General features: G+C 38.8%; 1 protein-coding gene across 11 annotated transcripts in view; it reads right to left on the reverse strand.

The window, feature by feature from the left end:
- Positions 1-26,135, reverse strand: part of TSPAN9 (tetraspanin 9) — a 193,254-nt gene that overhangs the window by 139,151 nt on the left and 27,968 nt on the right. The window contains exon 4 of one of the 11 annotated variants that reach the window (XM_062593336.1): positions 12,603-12,647. The exons of the other annotated variants lie outside the window; for them this stretch is intronic. The gene's annotated coding sequence lies outside the window, so the exon portion shown is untranslated. The remainder of the gene's footprint in view (positions 1-12,602; positions 12,648-26,135) is intronic. 11 annotated transcript variants of the gene reach the window in all.

Genomic DNA, 26,135 nt, shown 5'->3' on the forward strand with positions numbered 1-26,135 from the left:
AAACTTATACTTTTATGTGCCAAAGTTTGAAAATACCATTGTAAACATAGTTCTATGGGCAGAGTTCCATCATCAGACATCTCATCTGTTCTGAGTTAAAAGACAAACTGTGTGGAATAACTTTGGAAATAAGAAAAAGAAATACAAAAGAGGCTATGTAGACTTGCCAAATTGTCTTCAAGAGGAAAAGTTTTAAATTCAATCCTACAACTCTTGATTATAAGTTCATTAACAGCTTTGCAAATTTTTCTAGTTAAACTAGGCATTAGTTTTTCAAAACAACAACAAAAAAAAGACAGCACTGTAAAAGAAGTCACAGTCGAATTCTAGATACACTAAATACAACAGAATTTTTAACTTCAACATTTATGGATGAGAACTTTAGTATTGAAAATAGCTTTCAGGTGAAATTTAACACCAAACCTTAATAAAACTAAAAAATGCACAACTCTTGCATAAAATAAAAAAAGAAAATAGTTCCAAAGCAATCATATTTTAAAATTAAAAATAAAATCTTCCATTAACATATGCAGGAATAAACAGCTTTAAAACAACGTAGGAGAGGCATGCTTCAACATATGTTCTTTTACCCAAATGACACAGATCCATTATCATACTCTGAGTTGGGTATTCATAGAGGCACACTAAAACTCAAAATAAGGAGTGTACTAAAGTTGCTGAGGGTGACAGGAAACCTAGCAGAGTAAGAAATTTTAGACAGTTATTCACAGATATTTTCCTGTGAGAAAAGAATGGTAAGAATGCAGCTTGAACATTAACAAATCCATCAGATTATCAGTCTGCCCGGTATAGTCAGCAGGTTTGGGCGGGGGGGCCAGCAGGGCTGGAAATCCAAACTTCAGCTTGTAATCAGAAAAATCCTGCTTTAGAAATTTGAACCAGCAGCTAGAAACACATAATATAATACAGAGCTCTCCTAAAAAGGTATCCAGATAGATGGAGTTTATACTGTATATATATGAGGTCTATGTTGCCAATGCTAGGTTTAAAATATAGTTGAAAAAAAGCCAACGTCACTGAAATCCTTTTTTATTTAGTAAGGATTCATTCGTGAGTGAGTGACATGTGCAAAACCTGAACTTCCTTCCTATTCTTTCTTTGGAAATGGCACTGCAGATTGTGTGTGCACGATTCCTCAATTAGAATGTCAACAGAGCAGAAATAAAAGATACACAGAAAATAAATGAGAACAATGGAATTTTAAAAGATGATAATTCAAAATATGGCCTGGGCAACACCATAAATGAACTAGTTACTAGTTACTAATATTTTACTGTCAAGCAGGAAGAGACATACCAGAAAGATTCTACAGGAGACTCACTTCATATCTAGCCCATAGCCAAAGAATTTCCTTGTCAACTTAAGAAATGAGAAGTACAGTAGAAAACAGAAAGCCTAGAATTAGCCACTTCTCTGATGCTTTAGCATACCAAAGACTTTCATATTGTTCTCCCAACCCACCTACATACCCCTCAGTAATGTCATTATGTAGTGCTGATTTTGCAGAGTACCCGTTGTTCTTCAAAGAACACTGCTAAATACAGCACACCACATACGAAGCTATTACAAAGTTCAGCCAAGGAGCAGCTCATACGTAAGATAGTTTGGGCTTCTTTGAGAAAACAGGGTACTCAATGAATTATAAGTAAATAAAGGAGCTGAAAGAACATATTTGAGGATTATTAGGAAATACTTCCCTCGTAGGAAAGAGCAGGTAAGAGTCAATGAGGCTTACAAAAGATGAGTCCATAAAACAACGTTGTTAACAGAATAATCAACATATGACACAAATGAGGTAACTGTTCCTCATCTCTAGTAGAAATTGGGAATCAGTTTTCATTATCTGGTTTCACACCAGTGCTCCTAGAGTTTAAAAGCACTGTTTGCAATGGTCTCCTCACAACCTTTAGGCCAAGAAACACAAGGCAAAATCTAGCTTTCAGCGTTGTTTACTGAGAACATTAGCCATGCTAGATGCAACCACCAGAATTCAACACCTGTTGGAGGAGAGGGCCAAACATTCTCTCCTAGATGAACGTAACACAATCATGTAGCCAACAAGTCACATACTCCTCAAGAAAGCAGATCTCTCTTGACTAGTAAAAGTTAGTAAGAAACAGATGGGTCCATTCAAGATGCCTACAAAGCCAAAATTATTGACAAAATGTTGCCTTCCCTTTTTCTCAGTATGTTCCGAGTACCGTTCAGATAGTGGGAGACAACACCTGCAGCCTCTAGGGCTTCCAAAAGACTCAGAAAGATTTCCATCCAGTATCTCTTTGACTTAAAGGATTAAAGGTAAGCATCAGAAGTGTTCACTTGAACAGAATACCACATTCTGCCTCTATATCAGCAAAGGCTTGGTAGTGCAAGACATCCTTCCTGAGGTATTAAAACTTAGAAAGGAGACATACAGTTCTGGGGAAAATGGGGAAATTCCAAGAGTTGTGAAGCAGAGGAACACTCTCCAAACTTTATAAAAGGGAGTCCTACAGTATTCAGCTAGTGTTCTTCTGCCAAGGGAGTCAGTTCCTGCTCTCACTCTAAGCTACCAAAGCAACTGAGAATTCAGTGAAGCTGTATTTGACATCATCATTTCCTCCCCTTTGGTATCCCACCTTGCTGACCACTACTAGACAGGATGAGGCATGTGGATGTGCCCCAGTTCTGCTGGCAAACAACTCTCTCTCAGCAGGGGACATGCCTTTCTGTCAACACCAGGACTTCACCATGCACTTCAGTGCCAATCACCAATAACCATTACCAACTCAGTTTACAAAACCTGTAGAGAAGACGACATCCTACAGCCTTCACTTTAATAACATCTTTGGAAAGACAGATGTAAGAGATAATTGCCACGCTTCTTGCACATCATCTCTGCTGAATCTCTAAAGGTTCACTCTAAAGGTTCAAACCTCTTCATGCTAAGTGCTCAGGATCACTTCTATATCTTCACAGAGATACAGGAAGATGATGGATCTTGGTCCTACTGTATGTTCAAAGCAAAAGGCTGCAACATCTTAGCTAATTATGGCAGCAGCAAAGAGAAATTAGGACTTACAAGAAGAGCAGTGGGAGAATGCAAAGCAGAACAAGGTAACAGTGATATTGAGAACTGCCTGTCCACAGCTAAGAAGCAGCAATTGTCCAGCAGCGAAACTACCACAGAAGTAAAGATTCAAAGTCAGCAGAGAAATTCCTTTTGTCTCAACTCTTAACAGGACATCCCCTTCCCAAATACTGCTTTAGTCACATCATATCAAGCATTTATTACACACTCCTCCCTCAATTTGTCCACCACACTGTGCTAGCCCCAGCGACAAATTGGATGTTCACATACATGACCTGTTCAACTAGTAAGTAATACAGGTCTCTAATGCCTCACTTCGACAATGCTCTGTCCTTACTGGATTCTGTACCCCTCATAATCTTACTCTTCCTTATTTATTTATACTAGTGCTTGCATTGCATTGCTGGCTTTGTTAGAGGATACTTCATCCAAGATACATGGGAACAATCAATGTCAATAAGAATATGTCATTAAGACTGTAACAGTCAAAGTCAGTAAGGTGTACCAGCAGCAAAAAGATGACTAGGGAAAATGTAGGCTCACTGCTAAAGGCAGAAGAGTACCTGGCGACAAAGAATACAGGAAAAAGCTAAGGTACTTAATGGTTTCTTCACTTCAGTCTTTACTGGTAAAACTGGACTTCAGGAATCCCAGGTCACTGTGAAAAGGGACTGAGTGTGTGAGACTTCCCTGGGAAAGACTGGAGCAAGAAGACTTACCCTCAGTGGCTAAGGACCAGGCTGGGAATATTTAAACAGATTGGACATACACAAGTCCATGGGACCTGATAGGATGCACCCAGCAGTGCTGAGCGAACTGGCCAGAGTCACTGCAAAGCCACACTGGATGAGTCCCCTGAGAACTATACGAAAGCAAATGTCACCCCTATTATCAATACGGGCAAGAAAGAGGATCCAGGGAACCTGTCAGTCTCACCTCAGTTGTGGAAAGATGGAGCAAACCCTCCTGGAAACCAATTCCAAACATACTAAGGACAAGAATGTGACTGCAAGTAGTCAGTGTGGATTTACAAAGGGGAAATCACGCCTGACCAATGTGACAGCCTTCTATGACTTCTATAATTGGCTTGGTGGATAAGGGGAGAGCAGTGGATGTTGTTTACCTCAACTTTTGTAAGGCTTTTGATACCATCTCTCATAACATCCTCATAGAAAAAATGAAGTGCAGGACAGCCTAGAACAGTACATTCAAAGATGGATTGAAATACAGTTGAATTGCTAGGCTTAAAGAGTTGGTATCAGCAGCCTGAAATCCAGTGGAAGACCAGTCAGTAATGCAGTTCCCCAAGGTGGGTACTGGGTCCAATACTGTTTAACATCTTCATTAGTGACATTGACAGTTGGACAGAATACACACTCAGCAAGTTTACAGATGATACAAAGCTGGGAGGAGTGGCTAAAACACCAGAGGGTTGTGCTGCTATTCAGAGTGACCTTGATAGGCTGGAGAAATAGGCCAATAAGAATCTCATGAAGTTCAACAAAAGGTAACTTAAGAGTCCTACACTTGGAGAGGAATAACCCCATGCACCAGGACAGGCTGATGCCAGACTGACTGGAAAGCAGCTTTCCAGAAAAGGATCTGGTGGTCCTAGAGGACAAGTTGAACATGAGTCAGCAATGCATCCTTGAGGCAAAGAAGGCCTGCTAGTATCCTGGGCTGCATTAGGAAGAGTGCTGCCAGTAGGTCAAAGGAGTGATCCTTCCCCTCCACTTAGCACTGGTGAGGTCACATCTGGAGCACTGTGTTCAGTTCTAGGCTCCCCCAGTGCAAGAAAGATATGAACATACTGCAGCAAGTCCAGCAAAGGGCCATGAAGATGATTAAAGGATTGTAAATCTGACATACGAGGAGAAGCTGAGAGAGCTGGGATTGTTCAGCCTGAAGAAGAGAAGTCTCAGGGAAGATCTTACTAAAATGTATAAATATCTGATGGGAATAGAAGGGTGTAAAGAAGATGGAACCACACTCTTCTCAGTGGTGCCCAGTGAAAGGATAAGAGGAAACAGACACAAATTGAAATACATGGAAATTCTGTTTACATGTAAGTTTTGTTTGTTTGTTTGTTTGTTTGCTTGTTTTCCTAACTGTGCTTTAAAGGTAAAGCTCCAGACACTGGAACTGGTTGCCAGAGAAGCTGTGGATTCTCCATCTCTAGAGGTATTCAAAACCCAACTGGACTAGGTCATAAGAAGCCCTACTCATGGCCCTAGCTGACCCTGCTTTGAGCAGGGAGGTGAACTAGACAGCTACAGCATGATTGTAGCTGCAGATTATTAAAAGTAGTACTAACGTACCTGTATATCAAGTTTAGAGATAACTAATTCAATGCAATTGCTACTACAATGAGGAAAAATCTAATGGCTCACTCAAGGTCTCTTCTACACACAAATAGTTCAGTATGAATTGTGCAGATATGACAAACAAGACAGCAATATGGGACCAAGGTAAAAATATGTTAGAACTCCAAACTCATCCTGGGGTTAAAATTAAGATGCACTGCCAAGGTAGTGGAAGGAGGGAAGAACTGGAACAGTAAAGGAGACTGTAAGGAAAGGGCAATGGCAGTTTTGGTAACAATGGCACTGCCTGAGTAGAGGGAAATCAAGATGAGTACCACAGGAACAAGGTAGAAATTAAGATAGCGGACAGGAAGAACTTCACAAGCAATTGATTCAGAACACGCATGTTAGCACAAAACCTAAAAATCTCCTGAAAAGATATATATGTACAGATAGAAGATTAAGAACATATTAAGAATATTAAAATGGGCAGTGGTTTCATACTTCTTTTTGTGATCAGGCATTGAGTATCTGATACAACTTTGACAGTAAGTGAGATGGCACTAAAACTTCCAACGAAAAGCAATAAATAACCTGTATCCAAAGTTAAATTAGATATCAATAAGACCAACTACAGTATGATAGCATTTGAAAAAAATAACATGGGACAATAAAACCATAACCACTTGCTGCCAGCAAGCCTGCACATCACAGCATTCACATTTCTAGGACCTCTGTGTGCCTCTTACCAAGAAATTGAGCCTTTCAGCATTTATAGGGATTTGGCTCTTTGCCTGCAGATCACCTAGCACATGCAAGAGCTCACAAACAATATTCCTCTCAACACAGAAAGGGCTATGGCACTAATGGAAAATGTGGTATTTGGAGAAAATGATGAAATTCCAACAGCTGCAGTAGACTGGGAGGGGCAGAGAGCACACTAGACACACACACACACAGAGCAAGAGGAAGAGTGGAAACTGGATCCAACCTAACAGCTGGATCAAAGCAGCTTAAGGAAAGATCCCTTCAGAGTTCCTCCACCCTTTTCCTCTCTCTTACGTTTTACCAGTTGCAGCCAGGAAAGTAGTAGTGCATAAATAGAGTGACCTAGAATTGTTCTCATAAATGATGTCAGGTTATCATTCATCAAACCATGCACCTTCTCTATATAAGCACTTAAATACACTGATGATGAGCAGTAGAGAAAAGCCCTTTATAGACAAATAAATGCAAAGACAATTAGTAATACAGCCAAGCATCAATCATTGTTATGTCCTGCATAAAGAAGTTTTGCAGCTACCTAGTACTTATAAAATAATAGAAGTCATACAAAAACAGAAATGAGAAAAAAAAACATTTAAAACTCCATCTGCTCTGTATGGAGTTGGGTCAAAGGCTGGGGCCTGCTAACTCACCTTCTTGCAGGTAACAACTACTAAGTTATGTGATAAATAGCTCATCACCACAAACACAAAGGAGGATGGAGAGAACCCAAAAAACCACTCAGAGACCGGGACCTTGCCCTTGCCCCTCCTGGAGCTGTCTGAGGAAAGCCATCAGCCCCAGGGTCCAGGGGTGAAACCCACCATATCAGTCAACAGAGGCAGTTCTCCTAGTCACCGGAGACACACAAGAGGTGGGGCATGATGGCATAAACCAACCCCTTCCCCCCGCCCCCAGCCACATGCAAACGGTTTGCTAGTCAGTGAGCTTGTCTGGCCATGCCCTGGGCCTGACCAGTGCAGTCTGTCCTGCCTGCTTATTAAACTGAGTGGAGACCACAGGTCACAGGGCCCATGTTTCTGTGGTGCCTGCAACTGGAGTGAGTGATGGTACATGTGTGTGATCTCTATGAGGGTGTATGTCTGTGATCACTAGCAAATAGCAAGCCAGACTTGGTGGTAGTCAGGAAAGAGAATTTCTGGATGCCACTCTTCTTTTTTTTTCTTTGAGAGAGAGAGGGCATGTGGAAATAAAACAAATGAAAAACATAGCTTTATAACAAAATAGAAGTGGTAGAGAGAGGATCCAAAGTCTTAATGTTCCTCTTCCCCCTTATTTCCCAGCTCTGGTTCCCTCACTTCCTACCAACATCCAACTTGTTTCCATCACAATGACAGGGTCAGCCCTTGTCACACAGCCCAGCATTGGAAAAGGGACATGCAGGTCATTTTTCACTCCCCATTCTCATTGAGGCTACCATCCACACTGCCAATGTAATCTGATTTTTCTTCCTATTTATGCTTTAACCTGGATATATGAACACATATCCTTCCTACACTACATATAGTTCAGGTTCATTGCATTAGAAGCCTCAGCAATACTGTATCTCTTCTCTTATTAGCACTACCTCAGAGAAAAATTAGAGTAGCTTTTTTAGCCCTTAAAAGATCCACGTGCTAAATGTCTCACATGCGCAGTTTTTCTCCCAGGTGTTTGTCAGGTATTTGGTTAAAAAGATGCAAACACAAATCATGTTTTAAACCCCAGAAATACCCGTCCATTGTTTGCTGCCTTGATTTTATAGTAGCTCATTCAGGGGTACTAGTCCTTAGAAAAATGGCATGGCAGAGGCTAGAGCACAGTTGCATACAGAACTGTCTGGTCCATCAGAATGCATCAGAAGATGAGCAAGGCCACTGCTCTGAGGGCTCTTCATTAAGAGGCTTGGTTCACAACCCAAGCTAATTATCGCTGCAGACTGTGTCACTTTGAACACAATCTAATTCTTCAAGCATTCTGAGGAAGAAGGTAGTAGATATCTGCATTTCTAGTACAGAAGGATGAATAACCTAAGTGAAAAAAACAAAACAAAACAAAATAACCCAAGCTCTTTACAGGCCTTCTTCACACAGTAAAATAGTGCCCTTCTTCTCCCCCCCCCCAAAAAAAAAAACAATTATTTTTTTCCTTCCTCCCTTATTTGCACACCATACTTACTATATGACATTTAGACTATGCATAGAAAGAACAAGGAAGGAAAGCTCACAAGAGGCCATCTATAAACACATTATTGGTAATTATTTTGTGATTTTACATTTACTTTCAATTGAAATGATTTTTCTCATACACGTTTATAGACTAAGGAAAACAGGTACTCCTGGAGAGCAATGTAAATAAACCACTCCAGCAGCCATGCTTGTTCTTTGTTCTGAAAAAAACAGAATTATAATAACATATGCACATTTTTATCACATCATTTTTTTAATTACATTTTCAGATTGTGTTCTCCTATCCTGTATACATTTTTACGCCACATGAACAGACACAACAACTCTTTGTGTTGCTCTGCATCTTGGACAGTTATATGCTTCTGACCATACAATGAATGGGTGGGAAACAGAGCTAATCTTAACTCACTGAAGAACAAGTTCAGTGAGACATGAAGATGCTGATTTTGATTTTTTTTTTCCAGTCTAGAGATCATGAAATAAGGCTCCAAATGAGCCTTTGGCTCACACAATACGGTTTTGTTCAGTGCCTGCTTGTTTTAGGGAGAAAAATTCTTGTTTTTCTCACTGCAAAGTGAGCATCTTATTTGTAAGAGCAAAAGTTTGTTTAAAAGCCGTTAAACAATTATTGGTGATGATGTAGTATACGAAGCAAAAGTGGAAAAAATTTGAAGTTACTAACTTTTAGTACTTTGTCTCAAGTGGTCATCCATTTTCTGCATACTGGCTATACAAAGTTGAGATAGAAACATATCATCCCTAGTAATCAGCTTCATGAGAGCCAATTTCATTTTGTCAGGTTCAATACATTTTTACAAACAGTATTCCATCTAGTACATCGGAATATTAAGGCAGAGAGTGCTAAAATTACTGCACCATCTCTCAAAATGAGAGAACCAGGAACAGAATTCCCAGTTCCCCTAGCTCCCCCTGATCATAACTCTTTCCATGGAGTCATAGCCGCCATATAGAGTCAATGCACTCCTCATCACCTCAAACTCTCTGAAGACTGCTGACTTCTCTCCATCTCTCCTCACTCTCTGATCCTGGAGATTTTTGATGCCATAGGTACTTTCTAAACAGCCAAAGTGAGAGTCAGTCGACCACGATTCGGAAGGCAATCAGAAGCATGCTCTTGCATATGAATGTAAGCCCTTTTTTACAGTGGGATAGGAATGCACAGCTGTTACTACATATCATTTCAGAGAGGCATCAGAAATTTGACATTCATGACCACTATAAGCACTCTCAGAAACTCTGCCCTAATAAGGTCCTTGCTGGCAATCTGCCAGGCCTGTGGTGGGTAAGACCACTGCACATAAAACCTATCAGATTGCCTATTGTCTTTTGTCATTTCTGGGAACTGGATTAAACAAGAGGACTACTGCAACACTTCACCTTGGTCCCACTGACCTCCTACCTCATACGGAGATGGGGTATTACTCCAATCTTAAGGAGATGTGGTCAACAAATAATACACATCCCAGAATGCACTTTATCACTCTGATTCTGGTGACTGTTATGGAATATTTAACAATACTCCACAGCAGAAAAATAAACGGAATTCAGCCTGTTCAGTAAAAACAAAAAATTTCTAAAAAAGAATTCGTTGCTTTCAAAACTTTCAAATCAAGGAGTTTCTGTTTAGCACTTAGGGACTGACAAAGTTCTTGGTAGAAACAGTAATAGTCTGGGTCTTATTTACATTTTTTCCTGAAAACATAAGATTACAAAAAGCGAGCAAGCCAAATAGTCACTGGTGAAGAAGCTTTTATCATGTAGAAGATATACCTTCAAATTAAGTCTCCCAATGTGGTATAATGTGGTTTTCAAATGTAGTCTAACTGTCCAAGTAAGAAATAATGGCACATTGCCATACAGGTTCTCCTTGCAGCTACAGTCTGGACTCACAGGGGCTATACAAGATCACTTCATGCTACCAGTGCTCTATGATTCCACATCCAGAAAGGGCATAGTAAAAACTCATGTTTATACCCCACTCAGGATCTTCAGACCTACACACTAGCAAATCTTTGTCCTTCAGCTGTCTGGGACCTAAAGCTCAGCTAGCCTACAGGGAAGATTGAGGGAAAAAAAGAGAAAAGAGGGGAAAGGGAAATATGGGGAAAAAAAACATAAAGTGATTTCTCCTCTCATCTGTTTGACTATCACATTTTCACTGCCTTCATCAGGAACATTTTAGCAGATTTCTATTCCACCTGTAGTGAGCAAGAAGCTGAAGCAGCATCTATTTTGCAGACAAATAGTTGAAAGTTGTGAGCCAATGAAAACGAAGATGTATACATTCAGTATATGGTAGAGAAGCAACTGCATAGTGATTACAGAAATTGAAGTCCTCTGGCCAGAAAGCAGTACTTGCATAAGAGAAGAATAGTACAGTTTAAATCAGGAGCTCAACAGTATCCCTGTGCATTGACTGCTGTAGACCACTTATTTTCAGTATAGATTTTCTCTACTTTTATAATTCTAAAGCTATTCCTTAAGTTATTATACCTCTGCTGAGCCCAGGTTTGGTCCTGGTTTTAGTCCAATATTTTGAAGATACATTTACCAAGTGTATCTTGGATCACTTACTGTCAACATTTTAATTTGTCGTTTATGAGGACAGTCTCACATTGAGTGTATGATGGCATCTCATGCAGCTCTGTGTATTTTAAAACAAGATCAAGATGCCCTGTGGACTATAGTTTACACACACAGAGGATCGCAGAATAACAGAATGGTTGAGGTTGGAAAGGACCTCTGAAGATCATCTATTCCAATCCCTCCTGCTCAAGCAGGATCACCCCGAGCATGTTAGACAAGATCGCATCCAGGCAGGTTTTGAATATCTCCAGAGAAGGAGACTCCACAACATCTCTGGGCAACCTGGTCCAGGGCTCGGTCACTCTACAGGAAAGAAGTTCTTCCTCAAGTTCAGACAGAACTTCCTGTATTTCAGTTCATGCCCATTGCCTCTTGTCCTGTCACTTGACACCACTGAAAAGAGTCCAGCCCCATCCTCTTGACATCCTCTTCTAAGATATTTACACACACTGGTAAGATCCCCAATCAGTCTTCTCTTCTCCAGGCTAAATAGGCCCAACTTTTGCAGCCTTTCCTCATAGGGCAGGTGCTCCAGCCTTATCTTTGTAGCCCTATGCTGGACTCTCTCCAGCAGTTCCATGTCTCTCTTGTCCTGGGGAGCCCAGAACCGGACACAGTACACCAGAACTGGACACAGTACTTCATACCAAGTGGCTATGACTGCAGAGAGCCACACCACATCACACAGTGTAAACAGCTACGATCACTGTTTTCTCAGGAATCTCCAGAGCATTGGGCAGAGCAAAACCACCCTACTGCACACCAACCATCTGCAAGCAAGCCACAGCCATTGCTGGTAAGAGCATTTCACAATGCTTACAGTCACAGCAAATGATGCAGCTAAAAATCAAGACTAAAGCTCTGAAGAGCTCTATTGACCAGATGAACAGAGTAAACATTGCCCATAAAATGCTATATTAGCATGTACCGCTGCCCATAGGCCAATGAAAGTTTGGTGTCATTTGTTTGCTCTTGAATTTTGCCAGACAGCCACACTCCCTTCCTCAAGTCCCTCCTAGAATTGACAGATATATCTAGAAGTTTATACTTAGAGTGATACGACATCAGAAAAAGAAAGATCTGTTTGCATGTCTTTCCACTTAAAGAACTGATTTAAACTGCAACTTGAAAAGGAAGTTTACTTATGTACTTCTACTAGCAAAAAGTTTTACGGAATAATAAATAAGCTACAATACTAAGCTACTATATGGCTACTATTGTACATCCTTAGTGTATTTGCAACATTATACTATTTCTTTTAACTCTTCAGCTTCCTGATTTGGTTTCCAGCTACTGAGTAGTTACTGTTCCTGAATTTTAAAGCTCCTGCTTCTTCCACATCAGTTCCTCAAGCATAATTCACTTGGCTGGCACAGTCACACCAAAGTAACTTACAGACATCCCACCAAATCAAGTATTTTCCAGTCTGTACAACCTCTTTGTTTTACACTAGAACAAAATAGAACCTCAGGTTCTGCTACCATAGAGAAGCTCCTTTCCTTCCAATCTCGTATCTTCTGAGAAATTCTGGTTTTGAATTTTCTCTCACGTTGCTCTTTATAATATAATAATGAGAATCCTCCCGCTTCTTTTATCAGCCACACATCCTTCACCGTTGTTTATCTGTTTTAGAGTTTCTTTACTTACCCTGTCTTGCCATGCCTTTAGTCAAAATAATGCTGCCAGATATATCTGCATCAAAGAAATAGACTACTGTGACTAAACATGTAGAAAAGCACACTGCATTTAGTATGAAATCAAACTGTTCAGTCAGTGCTTTTAGGAAAATGCTGGATAGAAAGTGCAGCCTGAGTCACTGCATTCAGGTCCCTCCTTTCATGGCTGATTCCCTTAAACACACTCCCTCATGAACTTAACTCTGTTTTAAAACTTACTGCCTTTCTTACTCTTGCTACCGCTAACAGAAGGTCATTCCATTCCTTGTATAGAGGCCTCCCTGTCCCTAAACTTTATAGTGAATCTTACAGAATCTGGGAATTTTCTTAAAGTGCTAGCTGATAGGATCAAGCTGTTGCTTAGAAGTCTAAGCAAAATGTGTATTTCTAGTCCTATACAATGAAGAGAAATGCTTGAAAATGTGAACTTCCAGCATTCAAGAAAGCAAATATACTTTACACTGAGGGATTTTTTGTAATTTCATTATTTTCAGGAATCTGACTCATTTTCAAATGATGAAGAATAATAAGTGTGCAATCAAACTGTGAAGACAATCCAAATAAAATACTGTGAGTGACATAACATCTGTAATATCATCACCTCTGCCACCCACAGCAAATACTGCTAACACTCAACCACCTTCTTTCCCCAATCCAGATGTGACAGTGATTAGAAATAACTTTAATGATTTTCAAATTATCATTAAGAAAGCATCTGACCACACTGCTGGCGCCCAGTTAGTGCAGAATCATGCTAAACAAAATCACTAGCAAAGCAAACAGCACTGTGCAAGCTATCTGCCAATCAGCAGATCCAGTGGGCAGAAAATAAATCCTTCCAGCAAAAACAAGGCCTTTTCATATCACCACTCAACAGAATTAAGACATATCCCAAGAGATTCTTTACCCAGAGATGTGTAGGTGCTAAAAATTATCTATTAGCTCACTGGTCCATCTTCAAATCCACCTGATTCTTCATGGGATAATATAAAACAAATATTAACTGAAGTTATTAAAGGTAATTGCCATTAATACTTTATAGGCAGTTCAACAGAGAAGTAAGCCAGTAAGTGGCATGTTATCATATTTTGTAAAAGTTTTTTCTTCATGAATTATTGCAGCAAATTAGAGTCTGACAGGTACTTAGAGAATGGAAAAAAGAGGCAATCATCCAAATTCAAAACTCTATTTATTGAGTTTTCAAAAGACAGTCCACTACCTTTAAAAAGAAAAAAATCTAACTTAAGAGAAACTCTTCTGCTTTGCAATTCTGTTATGGTCCTATCCTCTTTCCCTGCAGCTACACAAAACCTTGAATGAAAAAGGAAAGATGACATCTTCCATTTAAAGCAAAACCAACAGTCATCCTAATTTCTGACCTTCCCATGTTAATCTAGCTTTTAGCAGGCCCATGCATCCATCCATGCAACACAGTAGGCAGTAGTAATAAAGTTTTCCTTCTGGATCATCTATACAGGAAGGCTCTGCTTCTCTAATACCTACCAGAAAGGAATTCTCTAGGGGATGTGCAAGACAAAAAGTCTCAAGAGCAACCTGAAATGGGAATTAATCATATAAACTGCATGATAACTGTATTTTTGAATTATCAGATTAAATTGGTAAGTGGTCTTTACTATAGAGAAAGCATTAACAAGACAGCTTTCCTCTAGAGCTAAGTAAGTACTAGAAGGTACTAGGAGGTTTGGTATAACCTGCTAGTTTGTAGCAAACATTCCCATTATGGGAAAATTTCTATATGATTCAGTAGGAACAAAACTCAGAAATGTGTTGACTTTCTACAGAAGAGTATTAAAGAAATCTCTGTTACCTAAATGTACTACAGAAAGTAAACACTACGTACTTTCTAGAAGGACTGACTGTGCAAAATACCTGATTAAAGACTGCTGGTGACTTTTCAGCTATTTGAGCAGTCTAAAGCTATTGGGCAGGTAAACTGAGTAAAACTATGAATCAATTTTATAACAGGCTAACTTAATTTAACTTGTCCAGAGGTCTCTTCTTCCCATAGACTGGTCATGGTGCTTGGATTTGCTCTCTAAAGCAACTAAGCTTGTATTCTGTGACTTGGAGGGGTATTTACCTGCTTAGCACTTCCCTCCCTCTTTTGTTAAACCTAAGCAGGAAGGGGTGGGGGGGGAGAGGTAGAAACCCGTGTCTTTCATAAACTTCCTATCTTCCTTAGACAAGCTACTACTGCCCTTCTGACACACAACAATCTCCTTTTCTTGCATGAATATTATAATGCAAGGCAAAGGCCACTTCCTAACAAATTCTACATTTAGCTTTGGAATAAATTCAAGGGAAAAAATATAGCTTTAGCACTTATGTTATGCTAATCGTGAGCTGACACAGCCTCCAGTCAGAGGTGCTCCCTGCTGAAGCTATGGCAATTAGAAAGGATCCTGGCGATCAACAGATAGGAAACATAAGAGGAATAAGTCAGACGGCCCAGTGGAGGGAGGAAATGTTACGGAAATGTTTGGAAATTAACCAAATTTAAGTAGCAAGAGTGGGCATTCTCTTATCTTTTGGGAAGCCTACAAAGCATAATGGCTGTAGGTTTAACATTTCACATGCAGATGCCTATACGACCGTTAGTCCTGAAAAGCACACATTAGTAGCAGTCACTTTAAAACAACGCACACATCCAGTTTGAATCTATAATAAAGAAACATAGTTAATGGATTTTCCCCGTTTTTCCCTGCTTTTCATACCATACAATATACAAAACAAAATGTCAAGCCTTCCACAAGTCTTTTTTTCTTTCACAATGTATCTTTGATGTTTAATTACTATTGTTCTCAAGCTCTTAGTGTTTGCCTAGCTGAACAAGAGATTGCTAAATAAACTAGGTATTTGATTTGAAGCACATGAGGAATTCTGTACTCTTCCCTTCTAATGTCGCAATGACAGAGGGTTTAAAGCCATATAAATCATGATAGTGCAGCTCAGTAAACTAACGCAACTAATGGCAAAAGACACATGCCCAGCAAGCAGGGGAGAGAGGAAAGAACAGGAACAACACAAGGCATGCAACATGGTCAGTTTGCATACACCTCAGAGGTCACTGCAAAGTAGAAAAAAGTGTTAACACAAACAGTTATTTCTCTATGTTCTCTTTACTCTTGATAACCAGGCACTCCATACTAAAACAGAAAAACCCCACTTAAAAGTTAAATAAGGAATTTCTTCCCCATTAAAAGCTCAAATCACTGTGCTGTCAAGAACATGCCTTTTTGTTAAGAGGAAAGTTTTGCTTTCAATAAACATATCAATTGAAAGTGACTGTTTCCAGACTGAGGAATTCCTATACTGTGAATGATTGTATTGAAAATGTCACAGTTTCTCCTAAAGGCCTCATGCAGTTCTCCAACAATACAAGTTCAGATATGCTTTTTCAAGTATGTTTCCACTTCTCCTGATTCCAGAAATCATTGTTTTAAAGTATTCTCTGTGCATTTAAGCATAAAAAAACCAACTCCATTGAGCCCATCAAGAAAGAAAAAGAATTCTTTAATGCTTTATCACATCAGGTAGGACTGATTGATATTTTGAAAATAAGTAGCACTGATAAGTAGCCTTTCCATTTTTAAAGCAAAGTTTCACATGAAAAAATCTCTCTCAAAGATGTGTTGAAAAGTAATATAAAGTGTCTAAACTACTGGCCAGATAAAACAGGTTTCTTGTCCATGGCTTCCTACCTGTATCTCAAATACCTGCTGCCTCATACTGAGCCTGAGGTACAAATTGATGAGACTATATGTCATAGGGCATTAGAATTAGCATGCTAGGAGATGCACTGTACTTCTGAGTGAGCAGAAATTTTCAGTCTATTTCAGAATTATAGCTGAAACCACAAATGCCATTTTGTGTTCTGTGAGCTGGTACTATCTTTATAAGACTTATTTCAAAAATCTTGCAGTAAGATTTTTCCATCACTTTCAGTATTTCTGATCTGCACCTTCCTGTAAGTTTGCTACAAAGCTGCAACTTATACAAACCATATGTCAACACATATTGCTACTTGTCTTGTGCCAGCAAAAAGTTATTCCAGTACAGAGAGAATACTGTAAGCAAAAGTCAAATAAAAGATAAGAACAGCTGAGAATGAGATCATCTGCAACAACACGCAATTTAGGTGAAACCTTTGGGTTCCTGGCAAATTGCCCATGAGAATCTTGCTTGGGCCAATTTGAATACTTGTGATGTATGGAAGTTTACAGAAAGACACCAATTATGAAGTGCTGCAGAGCCAAATTAATATGACTAAACAATTTAAATGAGAGAAGAAAGAGTCAACACTGGACTTAATTTCACAAACCCTCTTAAGTTTTTCTAGCAAAGGCTGAGTCAGCCATGAGCCTGAGAATAATTTGAACTTTCAAGTATTTATAGAACCTTGAATCAATCATTCATTCAGCCTACTTTTAGGTACAATAAATAAAGCAGAATTTTTTTTTAGTAAGCGTGGAAATGCAGAAGAGCTGATTTTTTAATAGCCTCAGATATTACACAGATTATATAGATTTATAGAAATTCCCAGCAACCTTGTGTGTTCCACATCTTTATTCTAAAAGCAATTTTTACAGAAAAGGGGGAAAAAATGAAAACTCCCACAAAACACCACCTGTTCTATAAATTAACTGACATTTCTTTTTTTTCTCCCCACCCCAACATTTCTTTTTTGCTCCTCACTCCTCCTTTAATGGCTATTTTGCAGAGGCTCATAATTTCTATGTAGAGCTAGAAAGGAAAAGAAAAAAACAAGTATATAAAACTTGTAAGAGACTCTGCCTAAACATGAGTACTGCTCAGTTTCCGTAGTTTCTTTTAGTTTTTACTGGAACACTGTAAGGGTGTTAATCTGTTTTTTTTTAAAAAAAAAAAAAGGAAAAAAAGAAAAAAAAATTGTTTCTTCCAATGTTTCTGAAATGCTAAATTCCAGACCAGTTATAATTTACATAGTATATAGTATAAAAGTGTACTATGCCAGTATTATATCCCTACCACACCATTAGCTAGACTCCTTATAAACTTCTAGTTCCTCAGACATTTTGAAATCAACCAATTTCTGGACAGACTGGAGAGCTGGGCGGAGAGGATCCTCCTGAGGTTCAACAAGGGCAAGTGCAGGGTCCTGCACCTAGGGAAGAATAACCCCATGCACCAGTACAGGCTGGGGGTTGACCTTCTGGAGAGCAGCTCTGTGGAGAAAGATCTGGGAGTGTTGGTGGATGACAAGTTGACCATGAGCCAGCAATGTGCCCGTGTGGCCAAGAAGGCCAATGGTCTCCTGGGGTGCGTTAGGAAGAGTGTTGCCAGCAGGTTGAGGGAGGTGATCCTGCCCCTCTACTCAGCCCTGGGGAGGCCTCATCTCGAGTACTGTGTCCAGTTCTGGGCTCCCCAGGACAAGAGAGACATGGAGCTACTGGAGAGAGTCCTGCGTAGGGCTACAAAGATGATTAGACGGCGGGAGCACCTGCCATATGAGGAACGGTTGTGAGAGCTGGGCCTGTTTAGCCTGGGGAAGAGAAGACTTAGGGGGATCTTATCAATGTGTACAAGTACCTGAAGGGAGGGTGTCAGGGGGACAGGGACAAACTCTTTTCAGTTGTCCCGTGTGACAGGACAAGAGGCAGTGGGCAGAAATTGAACCACAGAAAGCTTAGCCTGAACGTGACAGAGCACTGGACCAGGTTTCCCAGAGAGGTTGCGGAGTCTCCTTCTCTGGAGATCTTCAAGGCCTGCCTGGATGCAACCCTGTCTAACATGCTGTAGGTGACTCTGCTGAATGGGGAGGTTGGACTAGATGATCTCCAGAGCTCCCTTCCAACCTTACTGATTCTATGATTCTATGAATTCTGCAGGAGAGCTATTAGAACCAAGTTACTTTGGGTGCCTAAGGAAAACCAAACTAGGAATCTGTCAGGAACAGGTGCCAGTTAAAGTCTATAGCCAATAGAATTATTTTGTTTCTGCTCCTCATTGATCTCCCAGTCACATCTTGCCACAATGATGTGTTAACTTGTTGCCTCAAGATTAGACTCCTGTGGCCTACATGATATGATACCATTCAGGCTCTGAAGCTGGCAAGGAATGATCAAGGATTTATTAGGTGGCATGGTACCACTGGAGCACGTAAGTCTCATGCTCCATGGATCTGCCTTGATAATCTTTAAAATTCCTGTTTCTGATTTTAACCATTTAAGATCCAAATTGCTTCATAGACTATTGAGAGACTAAGCCCTGCTGACAAATGTGGCCTTGGAGAACAAATGAAAAGAAACTACCAAAGGGTGTTCTCAAAGATCTTGATTTGATTTGTTCATGCCTACAAGGAGCTCAACACAATATAAATTAATTTGGACATGAGGCCACTATTTCTCATCTCTCCCAATCCTTTCCCAAATTCCGCAAAAGGATGGGTTAGAGATAATGGATGACTGAATTATAAATCATCCTTTTATCAGCACTTCACTTGTCAGAAAAGGATCTATATCATAAAAACAAAAAATGCACCTACAGACTTCAGCTGCATTTCAATAAACCTAACCTTGCTATTCAAAAAGCCTAAGTCTTATAGATTTAGCAAAACCTTTTCCACATAGATATTCTGATCATCTCACCTGACCTCCTAAGAAACACAGAGCACAGAATTTCACCTAGCAATTCCTCTCTGATGATCATGACCTTTGGTTCATTTGGAGCATATATTTTGGAAAGAACTTCAAGTTTTGCTGTAGTTACTTCCAGTTTCTAATCCATTTTGAACCAACACAATCATCACAAATTTATGAAATTACTAAAGCAAATATTAGCAAATAAATCACACTACTCATCTCCATAATCACACCTGTCTATACAGCTCTTGGTTTATGCATAAGAAACACCTGAGAACATGACATCTCCTTTCAATTTAAATAGAGCTTAAACATTCAGTTAAATATACACACACACACACACACAGACAAGTGCTACCTCCAAGTGTCAAATCTCCTACCTCAGAAATATCTTCAAAAGCTTCCACACTTAAAGCTTACAACAATCTTTTCTGAAATCACTGAAAATAATTTTCTCTACAAAAAAAAAAAAAAAAAAAAAAATTAAATTATTTTCTTCTCATTCAAAGCATTTCCCACTACTTCCCTTTTGTCTGCATTACCTACAGTTCAAAAAAGAAAAAAAATCCCAGCTATTTCTTAAAGTCAAAAGTATTTCCTACAAGTATGAAGACATCCAGGTCAGACATTAAGCAAGTAAATGCATATATTGTAAGGCGTAGTTTTGTATAGAAGAGAGCAGCCATTGGGGACATAATGCAGAAGTGCTGATCCATGGCATTGTATGTCACTGAGAAGCAGGTAATATCTAAGTGGTTCAGATAACACTGCTTTCACTACTGATTACCCACACTGTTAAGAATAGGAAATGTACTAAGCAACCATAACTTGAGTTTGTTTGTGAAAAGTTCCCGCACTTTATGACTTGAGCCCCTAAAAAAAAAAAAAAAAAAAAAAAAAAAATCTTCCTTCAAACACATTCATATCTGTCTGGGTGATTTTTTTTTTTTTTTTTTTTTTTTGGTTTGACTTACAATCATTGTATGACCCAGCATACAAATTATGATGACAGGCTTGGTCATGGGAAATGGTAACTAATCATAATCCAAAACTGACCAAAATAAAATGCTTGTAGATTTTGCTTCATTTTTAGAGAATAACATTACCATGCACAAATGAACCTATTGTATATTGCTCCCTCCTCCTCTAAAAAGCCTCTATAAAATTGAAATACAATATTATGTCACTTGGCAGTGTAACAGGATTTATTGTCTGTGAAAAGAAAGCTAAAGGCTGTACAGATGCTTCTTTATCAGAAAACTAAAAGAAACCGAGCAAGACAGAGGAGGTTCTTCCATGTTTGTTCACAGGAGTCTGACACTCTTAGAGAGGAAGAGACCATTACGTTAGTTCCTCACAGAATTAACTAACTTACTAGTGGAATTCAAGCTATTCTGATCACCAGCCAAACCAAGGCAGTGGTACTGTTACCAATATCAGTCCAACTCATATTACGTAGGAAGAAACTCTGCTGCTGCAAAGCTCTTCCACTGGGAAACTGTTTCTCAACTCCCGATCTTCCAGAGAGGGCAGGATTACAGAGGAAAGTCTGCATATTTCACTCCTATTACTTCCTCACACACAATCACATCACACTGCAACAGTGGAAACACAGTTTTTTGCTCAGCCATCTCCATCCCACTCAGACAGACTGAAGTGTAGTATGGAGAGATTCTCAATTTTTCCTTAGAGCGATAGAGGAAAGATTTCAGGCAGAAGAGAACAATTTTCTATGTCAAAAACCTCAAAAGTTTGTATTTTCTTGAAGGACTGCTTCCTTCAAACTCTCACATACACCATCATTAGAGGAAGCTGAATTGGAATATCAAATTATAAAAAAGTCTGTATGAACTTTTCTCTTGAGAAAAGTGAGTTAAAGCACATGTTGAGCTACAACATAACTGCTGCCAGGACATTGCTTAACCACATGAAAAACGAAGCAAGCTACTAAGCGGCAAGTCCTCCTATCACTCATATTCTGAACGGGAAAGTAGAGCAGGGGCAAAATAATAGATTGTCTACTAGGATCTTTAAATATCAAATTTTTATATTAAAATGTAAAGTGTGCCTCCTAGAAAATGATTGCTTTTACAAAAGCCACACTGAAAGAGGGGTGGCTGATAAGGCAATAAAATTCAAATATAATTTGCCCTATAACGTTGTCATAACAGCATTGTCGTTCCTGCAGGTCTATTCTCTACATACAGCTAATTTCGTCCTTAAATGTAATGACTAAAATAGCTGGACTCTCTCCAGTAGCTCCATGCCTCTCTTGTCCCGGGGAGCCCAGAACTGGACACAGTACTCGAGATGAGGCCTCACTAGGACTGAATAGAGGGCAGGATCACCTCCCTTGATCTGCTGGCAACACTCTTTGTAATGCACCCAGGGATACCATTGGCCTTCATGGCCAGAAGAGCACATTGCTCTTGTCTTAATGTTAATGAGTATCTGCAAAACCATAATAATTTGAGTACTATCAAAAACAAAAATGAATCAATTTTGAATGTCTTTGTCATTTTAGGAATGTTCTCAGTATCGGTTGAGGTCTACGCTTATAGAAATGCAGATGCTACAACTGTTCCAAACGAAAGTTACCAAGAGAACTGATTAGAGGGACCCATTTTACCAGATAAGTAATGCAGAAAATTTGTGCAACTGTACAAACAAAATGAGTTTCATTGTGCTCATCACCCCCAATCCAATGGGGCTGTAGAAAGGAAAAACTCCAATTTGAAAACCAAATTGGCAAAGATTTGTACAGAGACTGGCCTGAAATAGCCAGATGCATTACTTCTTACGTTAATGTATCTAAGAAGTACAGTGAGTATAAAACATGGGCTATCACCTCATGAGATCTTAGCGAGCAGCCCTATGCGGCTGCTTCACACAGCATCCTTAACTCCCACACAGACAAACTTGCCATTGACAGATGACACACTTCTAAAATATTGTCAGGCATTAATGAGATGTATAAGGTCTTTCCACACACAGGTGAAAGGAGCCTTACCTGAACCTGCAACTGAAGTCTGTCACTCCTTGAAACCAGGGGACTGGGTCTACATTAAGGTGTACCAGCAAAAACACACACTTTGACTGTGCTGGAAAGGACCGCATCAGGTGCTGCTAAATACCCACACTGCAGTATAGTGCAAGGGCCTGCCCAGCTGGATCCATACTTTTCTGTGCAAAAGACTGTGGCACCTGCAGACACAATGCAAACATCACTGCCACAGGACAGCTGAACAACCCTAAGAATTTTGAACAAATGTGGACACAAATACCATACACAGCCCCTCAAGTAGACTTTAGTTTCCACCTGGACTTCTTGCTACCTTATTCTTTTAAGAATCATAACCATTTCAGGACTCTGTATTTAGTTTTACCTTATCAGTCCTATGCCAACTTATAAAAATCATTATATTACAACACCCTGAAGAATGAATAATACTAATCCATGGGAATAACTGGAAAACTATTGGAATTGAGAAATTCTCCAAGAAAATCCCTTTTTCTGTAGTATTTATTAGTCTCTTCCTGGAAACCTAAATTTTAATCATGAAATAGTATTGTATTAGTCTGTAGGTAACTGTAGGCACATCAATAATAATTGACCCAAGAAACATCCCTTATTACAAGTGCACCAAAATTTAGCAGTAAACCTAAATATTGTAATTGCTGGATTTGTCATCACTTATCTAATAATGTTTGGGACTCGATAGGATTGTTTCCCCTGTCTGCCTCACCTGAAATATGGCTCATAAATAAAACTCTTGCAAATACCATGATTTATCAGATTGGTACCCACAAAAATAAGCCAATAGTCCAGTAAATTTTAAATTAACATGGAACCAGAAGGTCAAATTTCCTTGGTGTCTCTCTTCAAAAATATAAGTTGTACAGTGTTGGTAATATTCCAAATTCTCGATGCCAATTATACTCTCACTTTCAATCTAACTTCCAGTTGCTGGCAAATGATGGGCCCTGCAAATCAAGTCTCTGTATAGACAGCATCAACATACCTGGGAATTTTCTGAACTAAACTTTGCATCCCCCAAATGGAAAGCAACTCTTTATATTAATGAATTATATGTATCTAACATGACATAATGAAAAACTCTCATAATGATGTAGAATCAGATTACTGTCCTGAACATAGTGCTGCCACTAGAGTAAGAAGAGGTATTATGGCAGGAGTTTATGGTCAACTTATGGGTTTAATCACTTCTTTTTTCCTATACCCTTTACTAACAGAGACGCATAAACAATTGTAAATCTTTGAATAAATCAACGAGCATCTTGGGAGAAGTATCTTATTTAAATGATATTTTTAAAAACTACTTGGATTATATTTTATCCGTGGAAACAATGCCAGGAAAACTCTACCCAAATCTTTGGTAGAAATATTCTCAATCAGTTACATATTATCCCAAATATTTTTAAATCTATAAAAAAAATACCACTATACCACTCACAGGTACATAATCAAAAAGTTTTGCCCATCAAATTACAAAAAGGAGTTCAGCACCCCCAGTAAGTCTAAAGGATTCAAAAGAGGAAGAGAGGGGAAAAAAAAAAAAAACTCTAAAGATGCATGATCATCCAACTCACTAGCCAAGCTATAATAGGTTCTTATCTTATAGCCAGAAGGAGAGATGCGTACCACACCACTGAAAATATACAATTTGAAACAACTTACAAACTGTACCATGTTTCACTACGGATACCATCACACTTTCTTAAAAGAATACGTAATATTTCCAGTTTCAGGTTTAAGACAATAAAAAAAATGCTGCGGCAATATTTATGTGAGCTGTTTTAACTGTTTTGAACTTTTCTTTTTAAAGGCTTCCTAGTGGGTTTTGCTCTCTAATTACTGAGAAGGTAAAATAATGCACCTGCAAGTACTCAAGCTGCCATTTTGAAGTTTAGCTTGGGAAAACGATTATTACTTTGAAACAAAGCATACAGTAGGGAAACAGATTTTGGAATTAAATTTAAAATTACAATCCAACAAAAATGACAAAATAATTCAGAAGCGCTACAAAATAAACAAAATGAACAGCACAGATCTTTAATATATTCCCATCCATGTCTGACAGAAAGTCAAGTTACAGTGCTGCCACTTTGTAGACTTCACTTATTGTATACATATATTCTGAATTTAATCTCGGTGCTTACTATCTCTTGTTTCTTAAACAAGATAGTTCAAATCATGTATCTAATCATATAGAAAGTACAAGCAACATATCTTCATTGTTACTAAAATAGAAAGCTATTGTCCTTCCATGACTCCTATCAGTCTGATTGCAAGACAGTGCTATAAAAACACATAGAAGGGTACGTTAGAAGCTAGATGTTTTTAAAAGTACTGAGAGAAGAAAATAAAATTAACATAAACATCATCTTTTTGGCAGTTAACAAATCTCTTTTCCTCCTGCAATGAAAAATGAAAGTTGTTCTCCTACTTTGAGTTTTCCAATAGAACCAAAGTGTTTCAACTGCCATCTAGTGTTAAAATGAATGCATACATAGTCGAGGATAAGAATTTTTAAAAAGATATGAGTTAAGATCCCACGCTGATTAACAAGACACCACAATAAATAAATTTAAAAGCAGATTTTTAAGAAGACCAGTGGGCCATTTCTGGCTCCAAAACGAAGGTTTCCAAATACATCTTTGAAAGACATGATTTGGTCCCACAGCAATTGGCTATACAAAATGATGTTTTCTTTATAGTTAGTTTCAGCCCTGTATTTCTGTGAATATTGAAAACAGTGATCAAGAAAAAGTTCTATCTGATGCTGATGAAGTGAATGACTAGTATTTTAGATGATTAATTCTTTTGTCTTTTATTTCCATAGCATAAGCTGAAAGGAAAAAAAAATAGAGAACTACTGAAAACTAATGGGATTGTACAATTCGCTTTAAAGCCATTTATATATAAACATACAACTGAAAAAAATCTCCTCCTCCTCATGCTCTTATCCATGAATTTTAGCTGGAGTTTAACTATCATACTGAACAACAAAATCTCAAAGAGAAACCATTTTTGAAGTGTATCAAGTCCCTCACCAGCAAATTAAATGAAATCCTGAATACCAATAGGAAAAAAAAATGAATAAAGGTAACAGGCTGGAAAGAGAGGCTCCTAAGAATATGAGGTACCGATAGAAGAAATGCTTTGACAGAAGTGACCAAGATAAGCTACCTAATGAACAAAGAAAGGAAAATGCAGATAAGGTTTTCATAATTAGGAGAAAAGAATTAAAGATAAAATAAATCATCTTTGGATTGCTAAATGAAGTTCAGTCAGGGTTACTACTGAAGGCCCAGGGCCAAGTCTAAAGATGCACATAGTTCCACTGTGAGCAGTAGATCCCTTATTCACAGGTAGATTTGTAGCATGAGATACAGAGGTAGCACTGACGAAGTTTGCTGCAGAATCAGTGACAATGTAACTGTATCAATACAGTGCTGTTTTTGAACTAATTAATCCTGCTCAGCTGTAATAACACATGTACTGTGCTTTCGGGACTTAAATAATATCGCCACATGCACAATTCACATTATTTAGGTGCACTGCTTCAGTCAGCAGCAGCAGAGGGTTCTCCGAATACAATGTCTGACGTTGCACATGTACTTCTATATTTGCAAGATCAAAATTTATATTTACTATTTCATACCTGCAAGCCTGACACATCACTGAAACCTACGTTACATCTAATCCATGCGTGCAATCTCGGCAGAGTTAGTAGACTGGTATGAAACGGACCTTCCAGTTCCCAAGCCAGGGAAGAATATGCTGGCAGGTCTTTAATGACAGCCTCCTCAAAGCACGACGACAGACAGTCCATTCCCAT

This window comes from Rhea pennata, chromosome 1 (genome assembly GCF_028389875.1).
Source record: "Rhea pennata isolate bPtePen1 chromosome 1, bPtePen1.pri, whole genome shotgun sequence".
Classification (NCBI taxonomy): Eukaryota; Metazoa; Chordata; class Aves; order Rheiformes; family Rheidae; genus Rhea; species Rhea pennata.